Source organism: Arachis ipaensis, chromosome B9 (assembly GCF_059453495.1).
Source record: "Arachis ipaensis isolate K30076 ecotype BB chromosome B9, ASM5945349v1, whole genome shotgun sequence".
Lineage (NCBI taxonomy): Eukaryota > Viridiplantae > Streptophyta > Magnoliopsida > Fabales > Fabaceae > Arachis > Arachis ipaensis.
In genome coordinates this window covers 83,813,755-83,833,349 of record NC_142444.1, presented here as the reverse complement: position 1 = coordinate 83,833,349, position 19,595 = coordinate 83,813,755, and the positions used below count along the sequence as shown (strand labels likewise).

Genomic DNA, 19,595 nt, shown 5'->3' with positions numbered 1-19,595 from the left:
CATCTGTGGGCATTATCTCATTGATCTGCAGCCTCTTCACCAGGGATAAGGGCAGTAAGTTGATGCTGGCCCCCAAATCACATAGTGCTCTATCGAACATAGTTTCACCTATGGCACAAGGGATGTGAAAACTCCCTGGGTCTCTTTTTTTGTAGGCAACTCAGGTTGAATAAGGGCACTACATTCCTTGTTCATCACTATAGTCTGGCCTCCTTTGAGTGAGCTTTTCCTGGGAAGAAGTTCCTTCATATACTTGATGAATGCAGGCATTTGTTGAATTGCCTTGATGAATGGTATGTTTACATGCAGAGATGCAAACAAGTCTAGGAACCTTGAGTATATTCTCTTTCCCACAGCACCATTGAGCAGTTGAGGGAAGGGTGCATAGAGCTTCAGCAGCTCTTGTTGTGAGATTTCTGGTTCTTGGTGATCTCTATCCTCCTCCTTTGTTGAGTTGTTTTCAGGTTGTTCGAAAAGTTTGCCTTGCTTGTCTTCAGTCTCTTGATCACTTGTAGTGACCATTTTGCAATCTTCCCATCTTACTTTCTTTGCTTCTCCTTTGGGGTTTTTCTCCGTGTCACTTGGGAAGCCATCATTAGGTTTGGGAATCTTCTCAGCTAAACATCCCACTTGGAATTCCAGCTTCCTAATGGTCTCTCCCTGGTTCTTAATATTGGCTCGCACCTCCTCTTTGAACACCTTATTTTCTTGAATCTCTTGGCATATTCCTTCAAGTAAGGCTTCAATCTTAGAGAGCTTGTCATCAATTGATGAGTGATTCGGAGCAGATGTGCTGTTTTGGTTTTGATAGGCGTGTGGAGAAGTGTTGTTGTGGGGGTGTTGAGATGTCCTCTGTGTGAATTGTTGGTGAGCTGCATTGTTGTTGGAGTTGTAACGTCTCTGGTCTTAGTTTTGATCTTGCTGACTTCCCCACCCAAAGTTTGGGTGGTTTCTCCATCCAGTGTTGTAGGTCTTGGAGTATGGATCATAGTTTTGCCTTGGTGAATTCCCAATGTAGTTGGCTTGCTCCTGACTACCCTCTGCTTCTTCATTCACTCCTTCTTGGGTTGTTGATGAAGTGGAGATTGCTGCTACTTGGTTCTTCTCCATCTTCTTGGTGAGGTCAGCCAGCTGCTGGGTAATGAGCTTGTTTTGGGCCAACAAAGCATATACATTGTTTAGCTCCATTACTCCTCTTGTGTTCCCTCTTTTGGAAGCATAGAAGTAGTCATTCTCTGCTACTGTTTCAATAACATCTATGGCTTCCTCAATAGTCTTCTTCTTGTTCAAAGATCCTCCGGATGAATGGTCTACGGCCTTCTTTGACTCATAAGAGAGCCCTTCATAGAAAATGTGCAGCTGCACCCATTCGTTGAACATATCTGGTGGGCACCTCCTTGTTAGGTCTTTAAACCTCTCCCATGCTTCATATAGAGTCTCACCATCTTGTTGCCTGAAAGTTTGGACCTCAGCTCTCAGCCTATTGATTCGTTGAGGAGGGTAAAATCTTTCTAAGAATTTTTTCACCACGTCTTCCCAAGTTGTCAAGCTTTCCCTTGGGAAAGATTCCAGCCATTTGGCTGCTTTATCCTTAAGTGAGAATGGAAACAAGAGCAGTCTATAGGTGTCAGGATGAACACCATTAGACTTCATTGTGTCACATATCCTCAGGAAGGTGATTAGATGTTGATTGGGGTCTTCTTGGACACCTCCTCCAAACGAACAGTTGTTCTGAACAAGGGTGATGAGCTGTTGTTTAAGTTCAAAGTTGTTGGCATGGATTGTTGGCTTTTGGATGCTACTTCCACAATTGCCTGGGTTTGGATTGATGTAAGAGCCCAAAACTCTTCTATCCTCCCCAGCATGATTTACTCTACCTCCTCCCCCATGGTTGTGATCCTCTTCTTCATGATGGTTTTCCATGTTGTCTTCCATGTTTCGTTCAAAGAATTCCTCTTCTTCCTCAGCACCAACCACTTTCTTTCCTCTTACCTCCCTCCTTAATCTAAGGAAGGTCCTCTCAGGTTCAGAATCGAAGGAAGTTGAAGCCCCGCTTCTTCTCCCTGTCATACAACCATCAAGTGCAAGCAAGAAAAGATAGGTGCAGAAAGTATTTTTGTCAGAATTACTGTTAGTTATGGGTGATGCAATATATCAAACAGTTAGTGGGTTAGCAAACAGAATTGAAAATAACAAAGAAAAACAAAAGAGTAGAGGGGGAAGGGAAGAAGTTTAACTAAAACAGAAAGTAAATCACTCAAACAGAAAATGAAATTCACAAAAGAAAAATACTCAATCTAGTGATCTTCCAATTTAATCATTGTTGATGCACAATCAATCCCCGGCAACGGCGCCATAAACTTGATGCGGGTGGAAACTGTCTCTCAACAAATTTCCTTCGGCAAGTGTACCGAATTTGTCGTCAAGTAAAAACTCACAATAGAGTGAGGTCGAATCCCACAGGGATTGATTGATCAAGCAACTTTAATTAGAAGAATGTTCTAGTTAAGCGAATCTAGAATTTGGATTGAGAGTTGCAGAGAATAAAATGGTGGGAATGTAAATAACAGAAAAGTAAATGCTAGAATTAAAGAACTGGAAGTAAATGACTGAAAGTAAATTGCAGAATTGTAAATGGGAATGGGGGATTTGCTCATAAAAGTAAATGGCAGAAATTAAAGAAAATGGGTAAGATTAGAGATGGGGAGTTCATTGGGCTCAGGAGATGTTGCAATTCTCCGGATCAAGTTCATTTTCATCTCTTCCTCAATCAATGCACTCATTGATCTCCTTCGCAATCTTAATTGATTGAATTACAATTTCTTGCAATTCAATCTCTCAAATCTTGATCAATAGCCAATTCCTTGATCAATTGCTCATGAGAAGAGATGAAGTATGGTCACTGATTATACCACATGCATTTCCCAAATCAAGTATTGAGAGGGTTATAGTCACATACCCATCCAAACCCAATTTATTCCAGCATGAGAAAGTATTTCTAGCTTGATCTCTTCATTCCTCTTTCAAGGTTCAGAAGAGATCCAAGTTTGAATAGCTTCTTTTCCAAGATAACTACCCAATTGGATGAAGATCGAAAGCTTTCAAGTAAAATCAAGAGAAAAGATAGAAGAAGAATAATGAAAATTAGTATTGATCCATCAAATTACAACAGAGCTCCCTAACCCAATGAAAGGGGTTTAGTTGTTCATAGCTCTCGAAAATGAAAACAAAGATGGAGAATACATAATAAAACTAGAAAAATGCAGAGAAGGTAAAATACAGAGAGTAGTTCTCTTTTCCAACTTCCAGAACCCCCTTCAACAATTCAAAGCTACTCCTATATATACTACTTCTCTCAGCTTCTAGTTGGCTCTTCAAGTCTTTGGCCTTTGGATCTTGAGTTTGAAGCAGTTCTCTTCTTCATTTGGGCTTGGCTTTACTTGTAGAGAGAAAGTGTGAAGTGGGCAGAGACTTTAGCTTAGGACGTGATGAGCGGATAATTTATACGCTTTTTGACATTATTTTTAGTATATTTTTAGTAGGATCTAGTTACTTTTAGGGATGTTTTCATTAGTTTTTATGTTAAATTCACATTTCTGGACTTTACTATGAGTTTGTGTGTTTTTCTGTGATTTCAGGTATTTTCTAGCTGAAATTGAGGGACTTGAGCAGAAATCAGATTCAGAGGTTGAAGAAGGACTGCTGATGCTGTTGGATTCTGACCTCCCTGCACTCAAAGTGGATTTTCTGGAGCTACAGAACTCTAAATGGCGCGATTCCAATTGCGTTGGAAAGTAGACATCCAGGGCTTTCCAGCAATATATAATAGTCCATACTTTGGCCAAGAATAGACGACGCAAACTGGCGTTCAACGCCAGCTCTCTGCCCAATTCTGGCGTCCAGCGCCAGAAAAGGATCCAAAACCAGAGTTGAACGCCAGAAATGGATCAAAACCTGGTGTTCAACTCCACAAATGGCCTCTGCACGTGCAACACTTAAAGCTCAGCCCAAGCACACACCAAGTGGGCCCCGGAAGTGAATTTATGCATCAATTACTTACTCATGTAAACCCTAGTGACTAGTTTATTATAAATAGGACCTTTTACTATTGTATTAGACATCTTTGGATCTTTGGTCTCAGTTTTAATCCATTGTTCATCTTAGGAGACTATTGATCTCGTTTAGGGGGCTGGCCATCTCGGCCATGCCTGGACCTTCACTTATGTATTTTCATACGGTAGAGTTTCTACACTCCATAGATTAAGGTGTGGAGCTCTGCTGTTCCTCAAAGATTAATGCAAAGTACTACTGTTTTCTATTCAATTCATCTTATTTTGCTTCTAAGATATCCATTCGCACCCAAGAACGTGATGAAGGTGATGATTATGTGTGACGCTCATCACCATTCTCCCCTATGAACACGTGCCTGACAAACACTTCCGTTCTACATGAAATAAGCTAGAATGAATATCTCTTAGATCTCCTAACCAGAATCTTCGTGGCATAAGCTAGAATGATGGCGGCATTCAAGAGAATCCAGAAAGTCTAAACCTTGTCTGTGGTATTCCGAGTAGGATTCAATGATTGAATGACTGTGACGAGCTTCAAACTCGCGATTGTTGGGCGTTAGTGACAGACGCAAAAGGAGGGTGAATCCTATTCCAGCATGATCGAGAACCGACAGATGATTAGCCGTGCTGTGACAGAGCATGTGAGCATATTTTTCACTGAGAGGACGGGATGTGGCCACTGACAACGGTGATTCCCTTGCATAAAGCCAGCCATGGAAAGGAGTAAGACTGATTGGATGAAGATAGCAGGAAAGCAGAGGTTCAGAGGAACGAAAGCATCTCCATTCGCTTATCTGAAATTCCTACCAATGAATTACATAAGTATTTCTATCCCTATTTTATTATATTAAATTCGAAAACACCATTATCAATTTATATCCGCCTAACTGAGATTTGCAAGGTGACCATAGCTTGCTTCATACCAATAATCTCCGTGGGATTCGACCCTTACTCACGTAAGGTATTACTTGGACGACCCAGTGCACTTGCTGGTCAGTTACACGGAGTTGTGAATCGTGGTCTTGGCATCATGTTTTTGGCACCATTACCAGGGAAAGAAAGAGCAATGAATTTTACATAATTAAAGTGTAATCACGATTCCGCGTACCAAGTTTTTGGCGCCGTTGCCGGGGATTGTTCGAGTTTGGACAACTGACGGTTCATCTTGTTGCTCAAATTAGGTAATTTTCTTTTTGTTTTCCTTTCAAAAATTTTTCAAAAACCTTTCAAAAATTTCTCACTTGTTTTCGAAAAAAAAAATGTTTTCAAAAATATTATTTTTCTTCAGAATTTTTAAGAATGATTTCTAGTGTTTCATGGAGCATGTTGAAGCCTGGCTAGCTGTAAAGCCATGTCTAATTCCTTTGGGAATGAGTATGTCAGGCGTGTCATGTCTGAGTTACATACTAAAGCTTGGCTGGCTATTAAGCCATGCCTAACCCTTTGATTGGAGCTTTAGAGCGTAAGATTCCTGGAATTCATATTAAAAATTTTTGAATCCTTATTTTTCTCTTTTCTAAATAATTTTCGAAAAATATAAAATAAAAATCCAAAAAAAATTAGAAAATCATAAAAATCAAAAATATTTTTGTGTTTCTTGTTTGAGTCATGTGTCATGTTATAAGTTTGGTGTCAATTGCATATGCATCTTGCATTTTTTCGAAAATTCATGCAGTCATAGTGTTCTTCATGATCTTCAAGTTATTCTTGGTAAGTCTTCTTGTTTGATCTTGATGATTTTTTATTTTGAGTTGTTTGGTGTTTTTCATATGCATTTTTGAATTCTTAGTGTCTAAGCATTAAAGAATTCTAAGTTTGGTGTCTTGCATGTTTTCTTTGCATTAAAAATTTTTCAAAATTGTGTCTATGATGTTCATCTTGACATTCAAAGTGTTCTTGGTGTTCATCTTGACATTCATAGCATTTTTGCATGCATTCATGTTTTGATCTAAAAATTTCATGCATTGCATAATTTTCATGTTTTTCTCTCTCATCATAAAAATTCAAAAATCAAAAAAATATCTTTCCCTCTTTTCTCTCATCAAATTCGAAAATTTGAGTTGACTTTTTCAAAAATTTTTAAAATCAAGTTGTTTCTTATGAGTCAAATCAAATTTTCAATTTGAAAATCTAATCTCTTTCAAAATCTTTTTCAAAAATCAAATCTTTTTCAAACTTCTTAGTTATTTTCGAAAATTCAAAAAAAAATATTTTTCAAAAATCTTTTTCTTAATTTTATATCATAATTTTCGAAAATAACAATAACAATTAATGTTTTGATTCAAAAATTTCAAGTTTGTTACTTGCTTGTTAAGAAAGATTCAAACTTTAAGTTTTAGAATCATATATTGTGATTTCTTGTGAATCAAGTCATTAATTGTGATTTTAAAAATCAAATCTTTTTCAAAACTAATTTCTATCATATCTTTTCTAAAATATCTTCTTATCTTACCTTTTTCAAAAAGTTGGTTTCAAAATATCTTTTCTAACCTCCTAACTTCTTATCTTTTCAAAATTTGTTTCAACTAACTAACTAACTTTTTGTTTGTTTCTTAACTTTTTCAAAACTACCTAACTAACTTTCTCTCTCTAATTTTCGAAAATATCTTCCCTCTTTTTCAAAAATTTCTTTTTTATTTAACTAATTATTCTTATTTTTATTTTTGATTTTAAAAATTTTTGAAAAATACTAACTTTTTTCAAAAACCATTTTCGAAAATCACTAACTCTTTTTCAAAAAATTATTTTCGAAAATTCTCTTCTCTCTCATCTCTTTCTATTTGTTTATCCATTTACTAACATCTCATCTCACATCTCAACCCTCCTCACAGATGTGTTTCTTCCATTACATTACATTCTTTGTCTCCCCCTCTTTTCTTCCACTCACAAAGGGATCCCTATACTGTGGTATAAAGGATCTCTATTATTATTATTTTTTCTATGCCCTCTTCTTTGTCATATGAGCAAGAGCAAGGACAAGAATATTCTTGTTGAAGCAGATCCAGAACCTGAAAGGACTCTGAAGAGAAAACTAAGAGAAGCTAAATTACAACAATCCAGAGATAACCTTTCAGAAATTTTCGAACAGGAAGAGGAGATGGCAGCCAAAAATAATAATAATGCAAGGAGGATGCTTGGTGACTTTACTGCACCTAATTCCAATTTACATGAAAGAAGCATCTCCATTCCTGCCATTGGATCAAACAACTTTGAGCTGAAACCTCAATTAGTTTCTCTGATGCAGCAGAACTGCAAGTTTCATGGACTTCCATCTGAAGATCCTTTTCAGTTCTTAACTGAATTCTTGCAGATATGTGATACTGTTAAGACTAATGGAGTAGATCCTGAAGTCTACAGGCTCATGCTTTTCCCATTTGCTGTAAGAGACGGAGCTAGAATATGGTTGGACTCTCAACCTAAGGATAGCCTGAACTCTTGGGACAAGCTGGTCAAGGCTTTCCTAGCCAAGTTCTTTCCTCCTCAAAAGCTGAGCAAGCTTAGAGTGGATGTTCAAACCTTCAGATAGAAAGAAGGTGAATCCCTCTATGAAGCTTGGGAGAGATACAAAGGACTGACCAAAAAGTGTCCTTCTGACATGCTTTCAGAATGGACCATCCTGGATATATTCTATGATGGTTTATCTGAGTTATCAAAGATGTCATTGGATACTTCTGCAGATGGATCCATTCACCTAAAGAAAACGCCTGCAGAAGCTCAAGAACTCATTGACATGGTTGCAAATAACCAGTTCATGTACACTTCTGAAAGGAATCCTGTGAATAATGGGACGCCTATGAAGAAGGGAATTCTTGAGATTGATACTCTGAACACCATATTGGCTCAGAATAAAATATTGACTCAGCAAGTCAATATAATCTCCCAGAGTTTGCATGGAATGCAAGCTGCATCCAACAGTACTCAAGAGGCTTCTTATGCAGAAGAAGCTTATGATCCTGAGAACCCTGCAATAGCAGAGGTAAATCACATAGGTGAACCTTATGGAAACACCTATAAATCATCATGGAGAAATCACCCCAATTTCTCATGGAAGGATCAAAAGCCTCAACAAGGCTTTAATAATGGTGGAAGAAACAGGTTTAACAATAATAAACCTTTTCCATCATCCACTCAACAACAGACAGAGAACTCTGAACGAAATGCTTCTAATTTAGCAAATCTAGTCTCTGATCTATCTAAAGCCACTGTGAGTTTCATGAATGAAACCAGGTCTTCCATTAGAAATTTGGAAGCACAAGTGGGCCAGCTAAGTAAAAGGATCACTGAAATCCCTCCAAGTACTCTCCCAAGCAATACAGAAGAGAATCCAAAAGGAGAGTGCAAGCCATTGACATAAGCACCATGGCCGAACCTGTAAGGGAAGGAGAGGACGTGAATCCCAAGGAGGAAGACCTCCTGGGACGTCCAGTGATCAATAAGGAGCTTCCCTCTGAGGAACCAAAGGAATCTGAGACTCATCTAGAGACCATAGAGATTCCATTGAACCTCCTTATGCCATTCATGAGCTCTGATGAGTATTCCTCTTCTGAAGAGAATGAGGATGTTACTGAAGAGCAAACTGCCAAGTTTCTTGGTGCAATCATGAAGCTACATGCCAAATTATATGGCATTGATACTTGGGAAGTTGAACCTCCCTTGTTCATTAATGAACTAAGTGATCTGGATCAACTGACATTGCCTCAGAAGAGACAGGATCCTGGAAAGTTCATAATACCTTGTACTATAGGCACCATGATCTTTAAGGCTCTGTGTGACCTTGGTTCAGGGATAAACCTCATGCCCCTCTCTGTAATAGAGAAACTGGGAATTTATGGGGTGCAAGCTGCTAAAATCTCATTAGAGATGGCAGAAAACTCAAGAAAATAGGCATATGGACAAGTAGAGGACGTGTTAGTAAAGGTTGAAAGCCTTTACATCCCTGCTGATTTCATAGTCCTGGATACTGGAAAGGAAGGGGATGAATCCATCATCTTAGGAAGACCTTTCCTGGCCACAGCAAGAGCTGTGATTGATGTTGACAGAGGTGAACTAGTCCTTCAATGGAATGAGGACTCCCTTGTGTTTTCAACTCAAGGATCTCTCTCTGCATCCATAGAGAGGAAGCAGAAAAAGCTTCTCTCAAAGCAGAGTCAACCAAAGCCCCCACAGTCAAACTCTAAGTTTGGTGTTGGAGAGTCTCAACAATGCTCTGAACATCTGTGAGGCTCCATGAGAGCCCACTGTCAAGCTATTGACATTAAAGAAGCGCTTGTTGGGAGGCAACCCAATGTTTATTTATCTAACTATATTTTTCTTAGTTATATGTCTTTGTAGGTTCATGATCATGTGGAGTCACAAAATAAATATAAAAATTGAAAACGGAATAAAAAATAGCAGAAGAAAAATCACACCCTGGAGGAGCATCTGTCTGGCGTTCAGCGCCAGAACAGAGCATGGTTCTGGCGCTGAACGCCCAAAATGGGCAGCTTCTGGGTGCTGAACGCCAGAACAGGCATGGTTCTGGCGTTCAACGCCAGAAATGGCACACAAATGGGCGTTGAACGCTCAAAATGGGCACCAACCTGGCGCTGAACACCCAGAGTTGTGTGCAAGGGCATTTTACATGCCTAATGGGTGCAGGGATGTAAATCCTTGACACCTCCAGATCTGTGGACACCACAGGATCACCTCAAGATCTGTGAAATACCACAGGATCATCTCAGGATCTGTGAATCCCACAGGATCCCCACCCACCTCACCCTCTCTCTCTCCATTCATGATCACCCCTTCTGTTTTCCATTCATCACTCACATCCATACACACATCCCTCCATCTCCTCCATATTTTCTTCTTCTTCTTCTTCTATTATTCTTTCTTCTTTTGCTCGAGGACGAGCAACTTTCTAAGTTTGGTGTGGTAAAAGCATAGCTTTTTTGGTTTTTCATAACCATTAATGGCACCTAAGGCCAGAGAAACCTCAAGAAAGAGGAAAGGGAAGACAATTGCTTCCACCTCTGAGCCATGGGAAATGGAAAGATTCATCTCACAAGCCCATCACTAAGAAAAGGATGGAACAAACAAGAGAGCACATTCATGGATCTCAACAGGCACATGAAGAAGCTCATCATTAAGAAATCCCTGAGATACCTCAAGGGATGCACCTTCCTCCACAGAACTTTTGGGAGCAAATCAACACCTCCCTAGGAGAATTGAGTTCCAATATAGGACAACTAAGGGTGGAACATCAAGAGCACTCCATCATGCCTCATGAAATAAGAGAAGATCAAAAAGCAATGAGGGAGGAGCAACAAAGACAAGGAAGAGACATAGAAGAGCTCAAGGACATCATTGGTTCCTCAAGAAGGAAACGCCACCATCACTAAGGTGGATTCATTCCTTGTTCTTGCTTTCTCTGTTTTTCGTTTTCTATGTTATGTGCTTATCTATGTTTGTGTCTTCATTACATGATCATTAGTAGTAGTAACTATGTCTTAAAGTTATGAATGTCCTATGAATCCATCACCTCTCTTAATTGAAAAATGTTTTAATTCAAAAGAACAAGAAGTACATGAGTTTCGAATTTATCCTTGAACTTAGTTTAATTATATTGATGTGGTGGCAATGCTTCTTGTTTTCTGAATGTATGATTGAACAGTGCATATGTCTTTTGAAGTTGTTGTTTAAGAATGTTAAATATGTTGGCTCTTGAAAGAATGATGACTAGGAGACATGTTATTTGATAATCTAAAAAATCATAAAAATGATTCTTGAAGCAAGAAAAAGCAGCAAAAAAACAAAGCTTGCAGAAAAAAAAATAGGCAAAAAAAAAATAGAAAGAAAGAAAAAGAAAAAGCAAGCAGAAAAAGCCAAAGCTCTTAAAACCAAGAGGCAAGAGCAAAAAGCCAATAACCCTTAAAACCAAAAGGCAAGGGCAAATAAAAAGGATCCCAAGGCTTTGAGCATCAGTGGAAAGGAGGACCTAAAGGAATAAAATCCTGGTCTAAGCGGCTAAACCAAGTTGTCCCTAACCATGTGCTTGTGGCGTGTAGGTGTCAAGTGAAAACTTGAGACTGAGCGGTTAAAGTCAAGGTCCAAAGCAAAAAAAGAGTGTGCTTAAGAACCCTGGACACCTCTAATTGGGGACTTTAGCAAAGCTGAGTCACAATCTGAAAAGGTTCACCCAATTATGTGTCTGTGGCATTTATGTATCCGGTGGTAATACTGGAAAACAAAGTGCTTAGGGCCACGGCCAAGACTTATAAAGAAGCTGTGTTCAAGAATCATCATACTGAACTAGGAGAATCAATAACACTATCTTAACTCTGAGTTCCTATAGATGCCAATCATTCTGAACCTCAATGGATAGAGTGAGATGCCAAAACTATTCAAGAGGCAAAAAGCTATAAGTCCCGCTCATCTGATTGGAGCTATGTTTCATTGATAGTTTGGAATTTATAGTATATTCTCTTCTTTTTATCCTATTTGATTTTCAGTTGCTTGGGGACAAGCAACAATTTAAATTTGGTGTTGTGATGAGCGGATAATTTATACGCTTTTTGACATTATTTTTAGTATATTTTTAGTAGGATCTAGTTACTTTTAGGGATGTTTTCATTAGTTTTTATGTTAAATTCACATTTCTGGACTTTACTATGAGTTTGTGTGTTTTTCTATGATTTCAGGTATTTTCTAGCTGAAATTGAGGGACTTGAGCAGAAATCAGATTCAGAGGTTGAAGAAGGACTGCTGATGCTGTTGGATTCTGACCTCCCTGCACTCAAAGTGGATTTTCTGGAGCTACAGAACTCTAAATGGCGCGCTTCCAATTGCGTTGGAGAGTAGACATCCAGGGCTTTCCAGAAATATATAATAGTCCATACTTTGGCCAAGAATAGAGGACGCAAACTGGCGTTCAACGCCAGCTCTCTGCCCAATTCTGGCGTCCAGCGCCAGAAAAGGATCCAAAACCAGAGTTGAACGCCAGAAATGGATCAAAACCTGGCGTTCAACTCCACAAATGGCCTCTGCACGTGTAACACTTAAAGCTCAGCCCAAGCACACACCAAGTGGGCCCCGGAAGTGAATTTATGCATCAATTACTTACTCATGTAAACCCTAGTGACTAGTTTATTATAAATAGGACCTTTTACTATTGTATTAGACATCTTTGGATCTTTGGTCTCAGTTTTAATCCATTGTTCATCTTAGGAGACTATTGATCTCAGTTTTGGATCTGCGGCATTCAAGAGAATCCAGAAAGTCTAAACCTTGTCTGTGGTATTCCGAGTAGGATTCAATGATTGAATGACTGTGACAAGCTTCAAACTCGCGATTGTTGGGCGTTAGTGACAGACGCAAAAGGAGGGTGAATCCTATTCCAGCATGATCGAGAACCGACAGATGATTAGCCGTGCTGTGACAGAGCATGTGAGCATATTTTTCACTGAGAGGACGGGATGTAGCCACTGACAACGGTGATGCCCTTGCATAAAGCCAGCCATGGAAAGGAGTAAGACTGATTGGATGAAGATAGCAGGAAAGCAGAGGTTCAGAGGAACGAAAGCATCTCCATTCGCTTATCTGAAATTCCTACCAATGAATTACATAAGTATTTCTATCCCTATTTTATTATATTAAATTCGAAAACACCATTATCAATTTTTATCCGCCTAACTGAGATTTGCAAGGTGACCATAGCTTGCTTCATACCAACAATCTCCGTGGGATTCGACCCTTACTCACGTAAGGAATTACTTGGACGACCCAGTGCACTTGCTGGTCAGTTACACGGAGTTGTGAACCGTGGTCTTGGCATCATGTTTTTGGCGCCATTACCAGGGAAAGAAAGAGCAATGAATTTTACATAATTAAAGTGTAATCACGATTCCGCGTACCAGGACGTTAGGGGTGTTAACGTTTACTGAAAATATGAGTTCGAGAACATTAGTGACAATCAACTTTCTCACTAACGTTCCTAAGTAAAAGCCACGTTAACTTCAACGTTAGTAGCACAAATGTTGCCACTAACGTTGCCTCTAAGTCCTTCGCACACGTTATTGAGACTTAACATTCCCAATAACTTTGAAAATCCCCCTTTGTTCCCACGTTAGAGCCCACGTTAACTTAGTTAACGTGGCTCTTTAACGTGGGCTTTCCATCCTTCGAGAACGTTAGTGACACTCAACATTGTCACTAACATTCCAAGGTGCCCCTATGCCTCACGTTAGAGTCCACGTTAACTAGGTTAATGTGGCTTCTAACGTGGCCATGCTTAGCCATCCCCAACGTTAGTGACAATGTTGAGTGTCACTAACGTTGGCCATTCTTTCACTCATCAATGTTAGCTTCCACATTAACTAAGTTAACGTGGAAGTTAACGTGGCTCCTTGGGGGGTTGTGTGGTTGCTTCCAACGTTAGTGACAATGTTGGGTGTCACTAACGTTGTCGACCACTCTTGCTTCTTACGTTAGCTCCCACATTAACCAAGTTAACGTGGGAGTTAACGTGGTATGTTTCTCCTTAGGCCAACATTAGTGACAATGTTGAATGTCACTAACGTTGGCGTTTCTTCCCCCTTTTAACGTTAGAGGCCACGTTAACTAAGTTAACGTGGACGCTAACGTGGCCACTTATGAGCATTTGCCAACGTTAGTGACAATGTTAAGTGTCACTAACGTTGGCTCAACTTCCCCTCTCCACGTTAGAGTTCACGTTAACTTAGTTAACGTGACTCTTAACGTGGTCAATGATGGCTTCGAGAGCGTTATTGGCAATCACTTTTCTCATTAACTTTGCAAGTTACCTCCCATTCCTTGCTTCCTTTGGTCCTGAAATCAAGCAATAGAGCGCATCAAAGTTCTAGTCCATGTCATGGGCAATGCAACATACAATTTGTCACTAAACTCATACAAAATCCTCATGAAATAATGTAAAATGCACAATGTATGCTTGAATCTAGGTGTAAGTGAATATCTACCCAAAACTAGCTTATTTCCTAAGAGAATGCATGAAACTAACCTAAAAACAGTAAAGAAAAGGTCAGTGAAACTGGCCAAGATGCCTTGGCATCACAAAGTATAGACTATTACATATTTCTGGAAATCCCTGGATGTCTAATTTCTAACGCAATTGAGAGCGCGCCAATTGAGTTTCTGTAGCTCCAGAAAATCAACTTCGAGTGCAGGGAGGTCAGAATCCAACAGCATCTGCAGTCCTTCTTCAGCCTCTGAATCAGATTTTTGCTCAAGTCCCTCAATTTCAGCCAGAAATTACCTGAAATCACAGAAAAACACACAAGCTCATAGTAAAGTCCAGAAATGTGATTTTTATTTAAAAACTAATAAAAATATACTAAAAACTAACTAAATCATACTAAAAACTATGTAAAAATAATGCCAAAAAGCGTATAAATTATCCGCTCATCACAACACCAAACTTAAATTGTTGCTTGTCCCCAAGCAACTGAAAATAAAATAGGATAGAAAGAAGATAATATACTATAAATTCCAAAATATCAATGAAACTTAGCTCCAATTAGATGAGCGGGACTAGTAGCTTTTTGCATCTGAACAGTTTTGGCATCTCACTTTATCCTTTGAAGTTCAGAATGATTGGCATCTATAGGAACTCAGAATTCAGATAGTGTTATTGATTCTCCTAGTTCAGTATGTTGATTCTTGAACACAGCTACTTTATGAGTCTTGGCCGTGGCCCTAAGCACTTTATTTTCCAGTATTACCACCGGATACATAAATGCCACAGACACATAACTGGGTGAACCTTTTCAGATTCTGACTCAGCTTTGCTAGAGTCCCCAATTAGAGGTGTCCAGGGTTCTTAAGCACACTCTTTTTTTTCTTTGGATCACGACTTTAACCGCTCAGTCTCAAGCTTTTAACTTGACACCTTCACGCCACAAGCACATGGTTAGGGACAGCTTGTTTTAGCCGCTTAGGCCAGGATTTTATTCCTGTGGGCCCTCCTATCCATTAATGCTCAAAGCCTTGGATCCTTTTTACCCTTGCCTTTTGGTTTAAAGGGTTACTGGCTTTTTGCTCTTGCCTTTTGGTTTAAAGAGCTCTTGGCTTTTTCTGCTTGCTTTTTCTTTTTCTTTTTCTTTCTTTTTTTCTTTTATTTTTGCCATATTTTTTTTCTTCTTTTTTTTTGCAAGCCTTGTTTATTCATTGCTTTTTCTTGCTTCAAGAATCAATTTAATGATTTTTCAGATTATCAAATAACATTTCTCCTTTTTCTATCATTCTTTCAAGAGCCAACAGTTTTAACATTCATAAACAACAAATTCAAAAGACATATGCACTGTTCAAGCATTCATTCAGAAAACAAAAAGTATTGTCACCACATAAAAATAATTAAACTAATTTCAAGGATGACTTCGAAATCATGTACTTCTTGTTCTTTTGTGATTAAAACATTTTTCATTTAAGAAAGGTGATGGATTCATAGGAAATTCATAGCTTTAAGACATAGACTCTAGACACTAATGATCATGTAATAAAGACACAAACATAAATAAACATAGAGCATGGAGAACGAAAACAGAGAAAATAAGAGCAAGGAGATTAAAGAACGGGTCCACCTTAGTGATGGCGGCTAGTTCTTCCTCTTGAAGATCCAATGGAACGCTTGAGCTCCTCTATGTCTCTTCTTTGCCTTTGTTGTTCCTCCCTCATGACTCTTTGATCTTCTCTAATTTCATGGAGGAGGATGGAATGCTCTTGGTGCTCCACCCTTAGTTGTGCCATGTTGGAACTTAATTCTCCTAGGGAGGTGTTAATTTGCTCCCAATAGTTTTATGGAGGAAAGTACATCCCTTGAGGCATCTCAGGGATTTCATGATGAGGAACTTCCTCATGCTCTTATTGAGATCCATGAGTGGGCTCTCTTGTTTGCTCCATCCTTTTCTTAGTGATGGGCTTTTGAGATGAATCTCTCCATCTTCCATTACTCAGAGGTGGATGCTTTTGCCTTCCCTTTCCTCTTTCTAGAGGTTTCTCTGGCCTTAGGTGCCATAAATGGTTATGGAAAAATAAAAATCAACACTTTTACCACACCAAACTTAAAAGGTTTGCTCGTCCTCGAGAAAAAGAAGAAAGAAAGGAGTAGGAGAAGAAGAGATGGAGGAGATGGAGGTATGTGAATGGTTCAGCCAAGGGGGTTTTAGGTGGTTATGATGTGTGAAAAGGAAGGAGTGATGGTTTGAATTTGAGTGGGTGGGTGTAGGTGGGTTGTATGATGATTTTGAAAGAGTAATGGAGGTGATTGGTAGAGGTTATTTTGGGAAAGAGTGTTATTGGAAAGGTGGGGGAGAGAGAGAGAGAGAGAGAGAGAGAGAGAGAGAGAGAGAGAGAGAAAGAGAGAGAGAAAGGTGGGGTAGGTGGGGATCCTGTGGGGTCTACAGATCCTGAGGGGTCAAGGACTTATCATCCCTACTCCATTTAGGCGTATAAACGCCCTTAGAGTGCAATCTTGGCGTTTAATGCCAGTCTGCTGCTTGTTTCTGGCGTTAAACGCCAACTTGATGCTCTGTTCTGGCATTAAACGCCAGTTTTTCTCCCTTTCTTGGCATTTAACGCTAACTTGGTGCTTGTTTCTGGCGTTAAACGCCAGTCTGTTGCTTGTTTCTAGCGTTTAACGCCAGCTTGATGCTTCTTTCTAGCGTTAAACGCCAGTCTGATGCTTCCTACTGGCGTTTAAATGCCAGTAAGTTCTTCCTCCAGGGTGAGCTATTTTTAATGCTGTTTTTCATTCTGTTTTTGATTTTTCATTTGTTTTTGTGACTTCACATGATCATCAACCAAAAGAAGAAATAACAATGGAAATTTAACATAGATAAATAGATAATAAAAGATTGGGTTGCCTCCCAATAAGCGCTTCTTTAATGTCAATAGCTTGACAGTGAGCTCTCATGGAGCCTCACAGATAATCAGAGCAGGGTTGGGGCCTGTCAACACCAAACTTAGAGTTTGGTTGTGGCCTGTCAACACCAAACTTAGAGTTTGGTTATGGCCTCCCAACACCAAACTTAGAGTTTGAATGTGGGGGTTTTGTTTGACTCTGAATTGAGAGAAGCTTTTCATGCTTCCTCTCCATGGTTACAGAAGGAGAACCTTGAGTCTTGAATACAAGGTAGTCCTCATTCAACTTAAGGACCAACTCTCCTCTGTCAACATCAATCACAGCTTTTGTTGTGGCTAGGAAGGGTCTGCCAAGGATGATGGATTGATCCTCATCCTTCCCAGTGTCTAGGATTATGAAATCAACAGAGATGTAAAAGCCTTCAACCTTTACTAGCACGTCCTCTACTAGTCCATAAGCCTGTTTCATGGATTTGTCTGCCATCTTGATGAGCGGATAATTTATACGCTTTTTGGCATTATTTTTAGTATGTTTTTAGTATGTTTTAGTTAGTTTTTATTATATTTTTATTAGTTTTTCAATAAAAATCACATATCTGGAATTTACTATGAGTTTGTGTATTTTTCTGTGATTTCAGGTATTTTCTGGCTGAAATTGAGGGACCTGAGCAAAAATCTAATTCAGAGGCTGAAAAAGGACTACAGATGCTGTTGGATTCTGACCTCCCTACACTCGAAGTGGATTTTCTGGAGCTACAGAAGCCCAATTGGCGCGCTCTCAATTGCGTTGGAAAGTAGACATCCTGGGCTTTCCAAAAATATATAATAGTCCATACTTTGTCCAAGATTTGATGGCCCAAACCGGCGTTCCAAGTCAGCATATAAATTCTGGCGTCAAAACGCCAGAACTGGCACAAAAGCTGGAGTTAAACGCCCAAACTGGCACAAAAGCTGGCGTTTAACTCCAAGAAAAGCCTCTACACGTGAAAGCTTCAATGCTTAGCCCAAGCACACACCAAGTGGGCCCGAAAGTGGATTCTGCATCATTTACTCATTTTTGTAAACCCTAGGTTACTAGTTTTCTACAAATAAGACATTTTGCTATTGTATTTCATGGACTTTCATATACTTTTACACACTTGATCATACTTTCATAGACCTTTTCATCTTTGGGAGCCTGGCCATACGGCCATGCTTAGACCCTTTCATTCTTATGTATTTTCAACGGTGGAGTTTCTACACACCATAGATTAAGGTGTGGAGCTCTGCTGTTCCTCATGAATTAATGCAAAGTATTATTATTTTTCTAATCAATTCACGCCTACTTCTTCTCTAAGACATCCATTCATTCTTCAACATGATGAATGTGATGATCCGTGACACTCATCACTATTCTCACCTATGAACGCGTGCCTGACAACCACTTCCGTTCTACATGCAATCAAGCTTGAATGTGTATCTCTTGGGTTTTTAATCTAAGATTAGAACCTTCATGGTATAGGCTAGAATTATTGGTGGCCATTCTTGAGATCCGGAAAGTCTAAACCTTGTCTGTGGTATTCTGAGTAGGATATGGGAAGGGATGACTGTGACGAGCTTCAAACTCGCGAGTGTTGGGCGTAGTGACAAACGCAAAAGGATCAATAGATCCTATTCCAACATGATCGAGAACCGACAGATGATTAGCCGTGCGGTGACAGCGCATTTGGACCATTTTCACTGAGAGGACGGGAAGTAGCCATTGACAATGGTGATGCCCAACATAAAGCTTGCCATGGAAAGGAGTATGAATGATTGGAAGAAGGCAATAGGAAAGCAGAAGTTCAGGAGGAACAAAGCATCTTCATATGCTTATCTAAAATTCTCACCAATGAAATACATAAGTATCTCTATCCTATTTTATGTTTTATTCATATTTTAGTTACCAATTCTCAATAACCATTTGAATCCGCCTGACTGAGATTTACAAGGTGACCATAGCTTGCTTCAAGCCGACAATCTCCGTGGGATCGACCCTTACTCACGTAAGGTTTATTACTTGGACGACCCAGTGCACTTGCTGGTTAGTTGTGCGGAGTTGTGATAAAGAGTTGAGATTACAATTGTGCATACTAAATTTTTGGCGCCATTGATGATCACAATTTCGTGCACCAAGTTTTTGGCGCCGTTGCCGGGGAGGGAACGAACAACAATGTCGCATTTGTTTCCGGCAACAACAGTGCCAAGTTTCTGGTCCGGCAACAACACCAAGTTTTTGGCGCCGTTGCCGGGGATTGTTCGAGTTTGGACAACTGACGGTTCATCTTTTTGCTTAGATTAGGTAATTTTATTTTATGATCAAGCTTTTTACTTTTTATTTTCGAAAAAAAATTTCAAAAATACAAAAAATTTTCTATTCTGTTCTTTAGAGTTTTTAAGAATGAATTCTAGAGTTTCATGATGATTTGCTGAAGTCTGGCTGGTTGTGAAACCATGTCTAAACTTTTGGACCGAGGTTTCAACTTATCATCACGAGAGCTTATTGATTTCTATCAATTTTGCTGTTGAGAGTAATGATCTGCTAAAGCTTGGCTAGCCATTGGCCATGTCTAGTATTTTTGACCGAAGCTTTCACTGAAAGCTTGGCTAGCTAGTAAGCCATGTCTAATTCCT

The 19,595-nt window shown here is 39.3% G+C and overlaps 2 non-coding genes across 2 annotated transcripts; one reads left to right on the top strand and one right to left on the bottom strand.

The window, feature by feature from the left end:
• The first annotated feature begins 1,375 nt into the window (after nt 1-1,375).
• On the top strand, nt 1,376-1,482 carry LOC148545262 (small nucleolar RNA R71). Its single transcript, XR_015901417.1, has one exon. It is a non-coding gene; the product is annotated as a small nucleolar RNA R71 (small nucleolar RNA).
• A 6,081-nt stretch (nt 1,483-7,563) lies between these two features.
• Nucleotides 7,564-7,671, bottom strand: LOC148545261 (small nucleolar RNA R71). The gene has a single exon (XR_015900416.1). It is a non-coding gene; the product is annotated as a small nucleolar RNA R71 (small nucleolar RNA).
• Nucleotides 7,672-19,595: the final 11,924 nt, after the last annotated feature.